This window comes from Oryza glaberrima, chromosome 2, assembly GCF_000147395.1.
Source record: "Oryza glaberrima chromosome 2, OglaRS2, whole genome shotgun sequence".
Taxonomy (NCBI): domain Eukaryota; kingdom Viridiplantae; phylum Streptophyta; class Magnoliopsida; order Poales; family Poaceae; genus Oryza; species Oryza glaberrima.
In genome coordinates, this window is record NC_068327.1 from 21,217,439 (window position 1) to 21,229,066 (window position 11,628).

At 42.9% G+C, this 11,628-nt stretch overlaps 1 non-coding gene across 1 annotated transcript; it reads left to right on the forward strand.

Annotated features, from left to right (window-relative positions):
• Positions 1-7,706: 7,706 nt before the first annotated feature.
• Positions 7,707-7,788, forward strand: TRNAS-AGA (transfer RNA serine (anticodon AGA)). Its single transcript has one exon. It is a non-coding gene; the product is annotated as a tRNA-Ser (tRNA).
• Positions 7,789-11,628: the final 3,840 nt, after the last annotated feature.

The window sequence follows — 11,628 nt, forward strand, 5'->3', positions numbered from 1 at the left end:
ATGCTTTGGGATGATACTCCTATTAGTAATCCTGAAGATCCTGAAGATGAACCAATTGGGGTGAATGAAGAACACTTATATGGAGTTGTAGATCTTGAATCTTAGAAGGAAGGGACTAGTGGAAAGAAGACAGATAAAGAGGGGTCAAGTGGGAATGAGGTAGCTACTCAGGATGTTCCAAATGATTTTGACCCGTAGCATGTCCCTGAAGAGGAAGTACCTGTTGATGAGATTGGCAATGTTGTGCCCTTGTTTGTGCACAATAGGGAGAATCCTACATTTGTTGTAGATGCAACATTCCCAAATGGAGAGGCTTTAGAACTTGCAATGAGACAGTTTGCAATAAAAGGAGAATTTGAGGTCGATGTTAGCCATAGTAATAAGGCTAGGTATATTGCAAAGTGCGCTAAAACAAAAGACTGGACATGGAGGATATATGCGAGGAAAGAGACCAAATCTAGTGTTTGGAAGGTTATTTGACTCTTTTTCTTGTTATTGCATATCATTTTTGATCTTTTTATTATAATATTGGCATCTCATCCTACTTTTGTTATGCATTGCAGATCAGTTGCTTAAGTGAGATTCATACTTGTGCTACTACAAGCAAGCTGAGTGGAAAGATGGCATCCTCAGGATGGATTGCAGATAGGGCTAAGGATATAATGACCACAGAGCCTAACATTGGCCCTAAGGCACTTCAAGATAGGTTGGAGAAGAAATATAATGTAACTCTCAGGTATGGCAGAATTTGGGAAGGCCTCCAAAAGGCAAAGGATGACATCCATGGATCATGGGAGGCTAGCTTTCAGCTTCTGTGGAGTTTTAAGGCTGAGGTAGAAAGATCAATGCCAGGTAGCATTGTTGACATCGATGTGAATGCAATGGGGGAAAAGGTTTTCTTTAGGAGGTTATTTGTTGCATTAAAACCCTGCATTGATGGATTTCTACTAGGATGCAGACCATATCTAGGTTGTGATTCTAGTTTTCTGACTGGGAAATATACATGGCAAATAGCAGCAGCAGTTGGAGTTGATGGTCACAATTGGCTTTTTCTAGTGGCATATGCAATTTTTTACAAGGAAAACTATGAAAATTGGGAATGGTTCATGCAAAGGTTGAAACAAGCAGTAGGTACTCGAGATGGATTGGTCATACATACTGATGCATACAAGGGATTGCAAACAGCAATTAGTGATGTTTTTGGTCAAACAGTGGAATATAGGGAATGCTTTCAACATCTCATGTTGAACTTCGGTAGGGGTAAAGTATTTGATTCCAATATGTGGCCTGCAACATGGACCTTTTCATTCTACAAGTACCAAGAGTACATGGATCAGATTAAAGAAGCATGCCCTGATGCTTATGAGTACCTAGAAGTCCACCATCCACATGCATGGACAAGAAGCAAGTTTTCAGAAGCATGCAAGATTGAGTATGTATGTAATAATCTTGCAGAATCATTCAATGCATGGATAAGTGATATAAAAGGCTTGCCTATTATTGACCTAGTAAATAAGCTAAGACAAATGATAATGAAGCAGATGTCAAGGAGAAAAAGAGTTGCAGAAGGCTTAACAGGTAAAATTCTTCCTAGTGTTGTTAGAGCTCTAAATGCCAAGAGTAGAGGACTAAACTATGAAATTGCAAGAAGTGGTCTTACTGATGCAGAGGTGATAGTTTTTATATGAAAACCAAAAAACACAACACTTATGGTGTTTTTCTAGAAAAGTGGGAATGCACTTGTCGACAGTGGCAAATTTCTGGCAAGCCATGCACACATGCAATTGCTTTCATTTGTTCCATCAGAGGAGCTAGTTTGGAAGATTATGTTGGGGAATTTTTCTCTGTAGATAGGTTCAAGTTAGCATATGCAAGTTCCATTGTACCCATGTCAGACAAGACCCAATGGCCAAAAGTTGACATAGGGTTCAAAATGTTGCCACCAAAGCTTGGAAGATCAGCAGGAAGACCTCAGAAAAATCGTGTGCCAAATAGTGCTGAAGGGAAAGGAAAGGGCAAGCGCAAAAGGTGCTCGAGATGTCAAGGATTTGGCCATCAAGCTAGAACTTGCAAGGAACCTGAGTGGGTAGACCCATCTGATCTTGCATCTGCTCCAGCACCCCCCCAAAAGAAAGAAAAGGTCTAGTTTTCCTGCTTCTCCTTCTGATATCTTAATCTGCATTTTTTGTACTGCTAACAATTTTTTGGTTCTCTTTCAGGAAGACCAAACCTGCAGTGGTAGTTGTCTCAAAGCCCCAGACAAGGTCTAAGTCCAAATGTGATGCCTCATCTTCTTCCCAGCCACTGCCTACATCCCCTTCACATCCTGCTAGAGTAGTTTCTACATCTCAGCCGCCTACAAGGACAACTCCTCCCAGGCTAGCAAAGACAAAAGCAAGGACAGCTGGTGTTAGGACAAAATGAACCAAAATACTACCTGTTAATCTATGGACCTGTATCTCTCTATGGATCTGTTAATCTATTCTGTATCTCTCTATGGACCATGGACCATGGACCATGTAAACTCTATGTTTGTATGCACCTGTTAATCTATCCTATTATGTGTGGACATGTTTGGTAGAACAAATGTGCTCAAAATCTGATCCTTAAGTATTCATGTTTTATTCCTGTCACACTATGTAAGTGCATAAACATACAAAAGTACTATCTTGTCACATAATTATCATCATTTCATTAAGATTAGAATAATTATCATCACATAATCTCCATTACTTCAAGTGCATAAACATACAAAAGTACTAACTTGTCACATACATCAGAGATCACAACTAACTTCCAGATTACAGCAGAGCTCACAGAAAGCCCTTTGCCACCACTACAACAATCATACCTAAAAGTACAGCACCAAAAACAACAATGCCAAATGCTGCAATCTTCAAATAGAGAGTTTGCTGCTTCACTTCGGACCTCATCATCAATACAACATCTATAAGCTTCTTCTTTGAACCTAGGTCTTCAACTTCATCCTCTTCAGAACTATCTCCCTTGATTTCTTCCCTACTAGCATCTCCATTCAGCAATCCATGATCGATAAGGTACTTCTGGTAGCATTCTTCCCAATACCGAAAATTGCATGGGGCATTCCTCTACAAATTTGACCCATTCATCACCTTATTAGGCACAATACAGGTGCAAACAACAAAAATAAATCACAACAAATTTGTACTTTACCTCTGTGCGGTTTGAACACTTGTAGTACACTCGATTTGGGTTTTTCTTGCTGCGGGACACATACCGAACAATTTGCTCTCCACAATCCGGATAATACACCAATGGCAACGATGAGGAGGGGGTAAAACGAATCTGACCAGTGGAAGAGGATGATGCATGACGAGGACGGCGGAGCATGGATCCCTCAACATGTGAGCCACGAACAGTTGAGCTACTCGAAGCCGCCATTGCCAACAAGAACTAGGGTTAGGGTTTGCTGAACAGAAAATGAAGAGAATGAACGGGAAAGAGCAAAGAAATGGGGAATAAGGGAGAAGAGACGAAGGGCAAATGAGTCCAACGATATTTTTCTCCACTCCGATCTAACGCCGTTACCTCACAATGCGACAGAAGTGCTACAGGATGAAGGAAAAACGGTGGCCTGTGCTTCTCGCCAAAAGTGAAAAATTTGTGTGCTATTTTTCGGTACCGATTTCTTTCCTGTGCTATGGATTGAATTTTCTCTTTATATAATACTAGTATTTATAAGACGCTTCGCATTCACATTTTCATTTCGGTTTGCACAATATTTTTCAGTTCGTATTTAATAAGACGCTTCACATTTCATTTGAAACCTGCTCCTGAACTCCTCTGACATCGGCCCACCACAAATTAAACAGAGCCCAATTTCCGCAAACATTAGTTAACCCCAACAAAAGCCATCGAAAAGAAGCCCATTAATTATACTTTAATGGCTGCTTGTGATTTTGGCCCGTACCTGCTGGTAATTCTATCCCGTGGTAGCTCGTAAATTTTTGCCCATTGGCATTGAAAATCTCCGTTCGTAGTTGCTGATAAATTTGGCATGTAAGATGATAATTTCGGACCATACTAGAAAATGGGTGCGCCTTTGGCGCATCAACTAAAAATAGCTCGTGAATCTTTATATTTTTTTCATTTAGGATATATAAACATTGTAGAGTTACTTATAATTAAGTGTTTATTTTCCGACAAATATATTACACCTAGATAAACGAAAACCGGCAAAAAAAATCTAAGCTCAAAATAACATCTCAAAATAGATGCACTTTGCCGCATATTGGATCAGGAAGTAGAAAATATTGATGTGCTAGCCTATAGAATGTTTTAATGGTCCAAATTTGTAAACGTTTCGCGTGCAGTACTATTTAGCAAGTCTTCGATAAAATAAAGGGTTAATTTGATCTGTGTCATTGCAAATGTGTTTATTTAGATAAATATATTACAATTCGTCTATTCGTAGCTATGCAACTCAAATTTTACAAAAATGGAACCATAACTCCGCCGCCACGTTTTTCATCTTCTTCCACATCTGCACGTGAGACACACCCGTCAGATTCATCTTTTTCCTTTATCCTTCCCTATTTTCTTTTTTTCCCCATCTCTATGGAACCATGCCATCGTAAATTTTACGATTTGAAAATAGAGTAAATTGCATCCACGGTGCATCAACTTGGCAGGTGGGTGCAATTTGGTGCAATAACTTGAAAAATGAGCATTCTAGTACACGAACTTGACAGGTAGGTGCAATTTAGTATAAGAACTTTATAAGTGATCGTATAAATGCAACAACTTGCATGGTAGGTACAATTTTGATAAAGTAAATTTAAGAGTTATGCGACAACTTAATTATTTGGAGCATTTTTTTTATATAAATTCAAATTTTAAGTATATTTATATTTTTATCCTAATAACTAATAACTGAAAGTCAATTAAACTGGATTTAGAAATTATTTTTTCGGTTAATATTTGAGAATGTGAAGAAAAAAATTCTTAAAGGTAATTGGATGTAAATTGTATTACTATGCGCAATATAATTCTTAAAGATTAAATTCAATATTATAAGGTAATATCCGTAAGATTACTTTGTAATGGCATATTGACATTGTGAAAAAAAACTCATATATCATATGCTTAGCCAAGTTGATGCACCAAAATAATAAATTGTTAAGTTCTTATACTAGAACGCACTTACTTGTCAAGTTGTTGCACTCGGACGTTCAATTCTCAAGTTCTTGCACTATATCGCACCCACCTATCAAGTTGTTGTATCGTGGGTGCAATTTACTCTTTAAAAATATATCATTACTATTCATCTATTTGTTCGGTTTACACTTTAAACCATAAATATATAACCATGAATTTTAGCATATTTTTTTAATATATGCATTCATGCGTATAGGTTGTGCTATGGTTTACTGACGGATTCTGTAATTAGTTTTTAAGTCACATTCATGGTGATACTTAAAAGCAAAATCAATTTAGAAATTAAAATAAACCTCACTTCCATCCTCATATAAATAATTCAGAGAAATTAATTTACCATCTTTGGAAATTGAATAACATATTATTTTAAATTAATATAAACATAATCATATCCATTCAAAGACATTTACTGATAAATTCTTATGAGACATTGTACAATTTTACATCTCACAAATCAACCCACAAAACTCAAAATATTGATAAAAAATGAGTCGTGAATTGAAGACTTATAAACAAATCTTGTCAGAGGTTATAACTTCTAAACCACCATCCCAACTAAAGCATAGTTGCCACTGGATAGAGAAAGACTCTTACGATTCTACTCGCAAATTAGCAAAGCTCCTTGTAAATCATCCACTCCTCACTACCCAATTTTGGAAGTCCAAGGCTAAGTCAATGACCCATTAATTGTGACAGAACCACTCAGCATAAAATTTATGCACATCACTGTGCCCAACCGAAATTAGCCACCCAATTGCCAACTCACTACTAACCTAGGGGAGGAGGGATATTTCCAACATAAAAACTTCCTGACTATATCAAAATTCAATGCAAACTCACTACTCCCTCTGTCCCTAAATATAATAACTTTTAGCTCTCAAGATTTGTCCCAAAATATAACAACTTCTACATCAACATTCTCTTCCCAACCAATCACAACCTCCACCATTCATTTTTCCCACCTACCTTCACTACTCAACCAATCACAATCCTCCATCATTTACTTCAACCTACTTTGTTAATAACCGTGTCCAACTCTAAAAGTACTTATATTCTGGGACAAAGGTAGTACTTGTTACTGTAATTTTATTAAACATTTGATCAAAGAAAAAGAGAAAACATGGGCTGTATTTAGGCGTTGGCAGTGACAGGCTGGACTAAGCAGCTTCACTATAGGCTGCCGAGGAATGCAGAACATATGTAACATTGGTTAGGCTGTGTTTAGTTTCTAAAATTGGGGAAAAGTTTAGGGAAAGTTGGTAGTTTGAAAAAAAGTTAGAAGTTTATGTGAGTAGAAAAGTTTTGGATGTGATGTGATGTGATGGAAAGTTGGGAGTTTGGAGGAAGTTTGATGTGAACTAAACGGGTCTTAGTTTCCTCCGACAAATTACAAGGCAACTACAAGATGAATCCCAGAATTACCTTATCCCAAATCTTGCCTTGATTTTTTCCCTTCCTCTTGGTAAGCCCCAAATCTTGATTTGAACTTTTTCTAGGCTCTCCCTCAAAAGATACGGAGCTATTCACGTCTAACTATAAAGTAAAAGTAGAGTAAATGACTCGTCTCAGGAAGAATACAGCAAAGCAACGTTCGAAAAAAAAAAAGCAATAGCAATTAAAGCTACTATGTTCTGCTCTTGGTAAGATCATGCAAAATCGATGCCAAAGAACAGCACAGCTCGAGTAATTTCAGCCACAATTAAAGCTTTATTCAGAGTAAAAGCATGATTTAGTATGTTGGGCCATTGGGCTGAAGAGGGCTTGGTTGGCATGGGAGTAGGCGAGGTGGCTGAGGTCACCAAGCTGCACGGACAAGGCCTGCTCGGCGCCACCAGGAGGCAGCTGAGCGCTGACCAGCTCCGACGTCATCCGACTGCCGGCCGCCAACAGCTCCGCTGACACCTCCAAAATCTTCTCGAACTAGGGTGGTGCGGATGGGGCAACCCCTTTCTCCTCGCTGGTCCACCCTGGATCCAGGCATCCAGCCACCAAGCTTGCGGCGGCAAGCTCTGGCACCTCCGAGCTAGGCATTGTTAGATCCGGTAGGAGCAGTTGTCGTCTGGAAGCGGCGACGTGCTTAAGCTCCACCGAGATGTGGAGGGAGGCTGGAGAGAAGCGGCGGCGGGGGCATGGAAAAGGAGGAGTCGACGGCCGGGGCAGGAAGGAGGAGAAGGGGAGGGGGTGCGGGCGGCGTCTCCGCCACCAAGCGCGCCGTCACGTGAGAGGCGAAGGAGGCGGACGATGTGCTGGAAGACTGAAATATGCGCGAAAGGTTATCCAGATGGACACTTGGCAGATTTTTGGGTGAGGTCTAACCAAAATTTTAGGGCGCCACGTGGCCCAATCGGAAGGCAGATCCTAGACCCAGAAATCGGTATTAGAGATTTGCTGGTAACTTCGGTCGGTAGTTGCTACTTGCTAGTGCAGAAGTCTAGAGTTGGGGCTTGTTCAGCCATTTATCGGTGAAACTATGGATATGATAAATTTGAGACGAAGGATGAACAGAAAGGGTGGTCGTGCCGGAGTGGTTATCGGGCATGACTAGAAATCATGTGGGCTCTGCCCGCGCAGGTTCGAATCCTGCCGACCACGCCCTTTTTGGCTTTTCTGTACGAACATCCCCAAGACTCCTATTTGCTTTTTTTTTTTGTGTTCATTTTTTTTATATTTTTCAGTTTCTTCTTTTGCATTTTTTGTGTTCATTTTTTGTGTTAGTATTGATACATTTTACTATTTATACCACATGCACATCCCCCATTTTGCTGCATTCCTTTTATATATAGTTTTCTTTATTATATTTTCAGTGCATTTTGCTTTTCTCTGTGTGTAAGAATACTTTTTTTTTCTATTTATACCACATGCACATCCCCTAGGCACATACTGTGCTGTGCTGGTCCTGGTCAGCTGTGCGGTGGTGCCTGGTGTACTGTACTCTTTGTCCATTGAGCTGGGCCGCTGGACTGGCTTGATGGGCTTGATGGGCTGGCTTCTCCAGGCCTCCAGCTGGTTTGGCTAGTTTTTAGGAATAAGTTCACTTTGACTCCCTTAAAAGTGATCCGAATCTAATCCATGCCCCTAAACTATAAAACCAGATATCTTGACCCCTAAACTATTAAAACCGGTGCAACTTGACTCCCTCGGCAGTTTTGAAGAGCGGTTTTGCTGACGTGGCGTCCATGTGGTAATGTTGACCTTGTCTGCCGTTGACGTGGCGTTTGGGTGGCATTAAAAATTAAAAACATACATGTGGGACCCATTCGTCATTCAGAAGAAAATTTTTGTGGGTCCACTGACATACGGGACCCACTGATATCTGGGACCCGCACGTCATCCCTTCTTCATCCTCGCTCTCTCTCTTCCTTCTCTCTCTCCCCCCCACGCGACCACGCCGGCGTCATGAGTCCCTGTCGCCGGCGCCTCCACCTCGCCACTGCCGGCACCTCCACCTCGCCACTGCTGGCGTCGTCCTCCCCGACCTCTCCATCGGGGTTCATCTCCTCGCCGGCTCCGCATCCATCGCCTCGAGTCAGCGTGGGCGGTGATGCTGGACGAGCTCCTCCGGGACGAGGCCGCTGCCGCCGCCGGGGGGTGGAGGTGGACGCCCCGTGCGCGTCCTCGTCTACGACGCGTTCCTCCTCTGGGCGTACGCCGTGGCGCGCCCCATCGGCGGTGGCGTTCACGTTCTTCACGCAGTCGTGCGCCGTCAACGTGGTGTACGGCCACGCGTGGTGCGGCCGTGTACACGTCCCCGTGGAGGCCGGCGCCATCGCGCTGATCGGCTTGCCGGCGCTGGAGCTGGAGGGCTTGCCGTGGTTCATTAAGGTCGGCCCCGGCCCGTACCCGGCGTACTTCGACTTGGTGATGAAGCAGTTCGACAGGCTGGAGCTCGCCGACGACGTGCTCGTCAATTCATTCTACGAGTTCGAACCCGAGCTGAGCTAGTAACCCCATCAAAGCTACAGTAGCAACTATCTGCTGGTGATAATGAAATTGCAGAGTTGCCTGCAGCTTGCTTGCCGGCGTCACTGTTGGCTTGCAGCTGGCCCGCTGCTGTCTGCCGCCTCCCGTGCACGCCCGCACAGTGTCACGCCATCGCCATCTACTGTGCGTGTCACGACATCGGCTCGGAACACAAGTCAACCCAAAAGATCGGACCGTGTAAAGCGGCCCTCGACCATGTACCCACAGAGTGTGTGGACCCGGTAGTCAGAGACCGGGCCACGGTAAGAGAGAGAGACCTTGAGCATAATGCTATAAAGGTCAGCAGGATTGGAGAGAGAGGGATATGAAAAACATTGTACACAACAATTCCCAATTGATTCAAATCTCTCTTCCTGCTATCTTGTTCTGTTCTTTCTTCCTCCTCAAGCTGCTCTTTCCTCCCTCCAATTCCTCAAATCTCCACGAACTCGCTGAAGAATTAGTGTACTCGTGACAATTTGGTATCAGAGCATCGATCCTGGAGAAGCCACGCTATACATCTCGCCTTCAGCTGCAGGTCGAGGCGATGGAGAAGCAGAACATCGACTTTGGCAAGGTCTTAATGGAGATTCAAGAGTCGCTTGTCTCGCTGAATCGGGCGCAAGGCGAGACGCAACCGCCGTCAACAAGCTGGACCAAGGCGTGACCAACTGGAGACCGCAAGTAGAAGCGGCAGTGAAGGAGTTGCGTGAGGAGGTGGGTGATCTCCGCTAGCAAATGGACCTGCTCGGCAAATCGCAGTCCGCGCCGCCGGCGACGTCTTCCCCTCGAGTTCCGTTGACGGACGAGGAAAGGAAGGCGCCGTTGCTTCCTACGCCACCAGCTTCGCGCGTGGCTGCGGCGGGGGACAGCGGAGACAAGTGGGCCAGTGGCCGCCAACATCCACATGAACACCGGGGAAGGGCACCAGGTGTGGTTACCACCGTGGTCCCGACCTCAGTCAAGGGTATGGTCAGTTCACCTGCTCCATCTTTGGGAATTTTGGATTGGGAAAATGATTTTGATTCGGGAGAGCGTAGGTTTAACCATAGAGTCCCTAAGTTAGATTTCCCAAAATTTGATGGTTCAGATCCACATGATTGGAGAATGAAGTGTGAGCATTACTTTGATGTGAATAACACTTATCCAGGGTTGTGGGTTAGAGTCTCTATCATTTACTTTTCTGGGAGGGCTGCTTCGTGGCTGAGATCAACTAGAGCCCACTTGCGGTTCCCTAATTGGGAGGATTTTTGCGCTGCAGTATCTGATAAGTTTGATAGAGACCAGCATGATTCGCTAATTAGACAGATGGATCAAATTAAACAGACGGGTTCGGTTTGGGAGTATTATGAACGATTCGATGAATTGATGAATCAATTGCTAGTTTATGATCCTGGGGTAAATATGCGTTACTTGACACATAGATTTATTGATGGGTTGCGTCGGGAGATTAGAAATGCTGTTTTACTTCAGAGACCCAAGAATCTCGAGTCTGCTCTGGCTGTTGCTTCCTTGCAGGAGGAAGTGTTGGAATCATCTGACTCCACACCGGTGAAGGAGGGCAAGAAGTTTGAGAGTTCTGGGCAGCACAAGACTAGTGGAAATTTTAAGGGAGCTTTTCCTTTACCATTGCCTCCTGGTCGTCATTTGGGGGTAATTCAGAGTGCAAGAGTGGATGAGAAGAAGGAAGGGGAAATTAAAAGATTGTCTGCATCTTCAGAGAAAGTGTCAGCTCTTAAAGCACAGCGTCGGGCACAAGGATTATGTTACATATGTGCTGAGAAATGGTCTCCCACTCATAAGTGTGCTAACACTGTGCAATTGCATGCAGTTCAGGAGCTGTTTTCTGTTTTGCATGAAGCTTGTGATGAGGCAGTTTGCAGTCCTGAGAATTCTGTTTTATCGGACAGTCAGGTGTTGATGGCAATCTGTCACGCCCGGAATTTCTATCCAAAATTCCAAACGTTTACATATGTGTGAACCCTCGTCCAGGAATCAGCCGAGGCACATAATAACAAATTGATAATAGAGTACAATTATTACTCTTAATTAATAAGCGAATAAAATGTCATTGCAGAGGTAGATAGTTCCTCTCAATCAATAAAGATCTAAGCAGCGGAAAAAATAAGATAAACGGCGCAGACGACTCCACTCCACAGGCATCTTGACCAGGGCTACACCTAATCCTCCACACCATCTTCATCACTGTAGAACTCCTCCTCTGATGAATGATTGCAAGGTGAGTATATGACATACTCAGCAAGCCACGCAACAATTATGCAAGTGCATAGGATAACAAAGGATGGCATAGTAGGGTTTCATTTGCATAAACAACATTTAATAAACATTTCAGAATTAAATAAAATAGTTAAGTAATAATTAAACAATATTAATCCAATGCTATACAACATACCCTGTTGCATAGGCCCAACCAATCTGAACAACCATCCCGGCTGCACAGTTCTATCTCCA